Source organism: Choloepus didactylus, chromosome 2 (genome assembly GCF_015220235.1).
Source record: "Choloepus didactylus isolate mChoDid1 chromosome 2, mChoDid1.pri, whole genome shotgun sequence".
Lineage (NCBI taxonomy): Eukaryota > Metazoa > Chordata > Mammalia > Pilosa > Megalonychidae > Choloepus > Choloepus didactylus.
Window position 1 is genome coordinate 166,948,459 of NC_051308.1, and position 1,045 is coordinate 166,949,503.

Here is a 1,045-nt window from a genome sequence, read left to right on the forward strand (position 1 = left end):
GGAAATTTAAATGATTGTGTCAGACTAAGCCTTAAAACATATTGTACTAAATGTTATTTTGTTCCCATCTACCAGTAGACGAGGGGCTCAGGGGGAAATCTAGAATAGTTGTCAACAAAATAAAGAATTTACACTTTGTATACCTGAGTTTTCAAGCCTGAAATGCTGACCCCCTATACACTATTACTGAGTAAACAAATAATCAGATTACAGAAAGTCTGAAAAATTAGATTCTCTGTTAAAAAGTAATACAAGTGCTTGCTTCGGCGGCACATATACTAAAATTGGAATGATACAGACAAGATTAGCATGGCCCCTGTGCAAGGATGACATGCAAATTCGTGAAGCGTTCCATATTTTTAACTATCATGGGTAAATTTAACATTCTGGGAATGCCCAGGAATGACTATGGTTTGTTAATTTCTGGTGGGTATGGTAGGAACAAGTTCGCAGAAATGTTACTGTATTAGGTTACTTTCTTAGGGTAGAGTAGGAACATGTTGGAAGTAAAGTAGTCATTTTAGGTTAGTCTTTTTTTCTTATTCCTTTGTTTTGGTTTGTTTGAAATGTTTTTTATTGTATGTTTTTTTTTCAATTTTTTTTTTATATAGTTAATTTAAAAAAACCAAAACAATGAAAAAAATATGCAGAGTCCCCTCTGAGGAGCTGGAGGAGAATGCAGGGGTGTTGGGCTTCCCCACTTCTATGGTTGCTGATGTGCTCGCGGACATAGGCGACTGGTGGTTTGGTGGGCTGAGACCTCTGCCATGGCACTTGCCCTTGGGAAGACTGTTACTGCAAAGCAGAGGCTAGGCCTGCTTATAATTGTGCCTGAGTGTCTCCTCTTGAATGCCTCTCTGTTGCTTAGATCTGGCGCTCTCCCTCTCTCTAGCTAAGCCAACTTAGTAGGTGAAATCACTGTCCTCCTCCCTACGTGGGATCTGATACCCAGGGGTGTAAATCTCCCTGGCAACGTGGAATATGACTCCCAGGGAGGAATCTAGACCCAGCATTGTGAGATGGAGAACATCTTCTTGATCAAAAG

The 1,045-nt window shown here is 40.2% G+C and overlaps 1 non-coding gene across 1 annotated transcript; it reads left to right on the forward strand.

Annotated features, from left to right (window-relative positions):
- Window positions 1–254: 254 nt before the first annotated feature.
- Window positions 255–361, forward strand: LOC119528426. The gene has a single exon (XR_005215724.1). It is a non-coding gene; the product is annotated as a U6 spliceosomal RNA (small nuclear RNA).
- The last annotated feature ends 684 nt before the right edge of the window (window positions 362–1,045 follow it).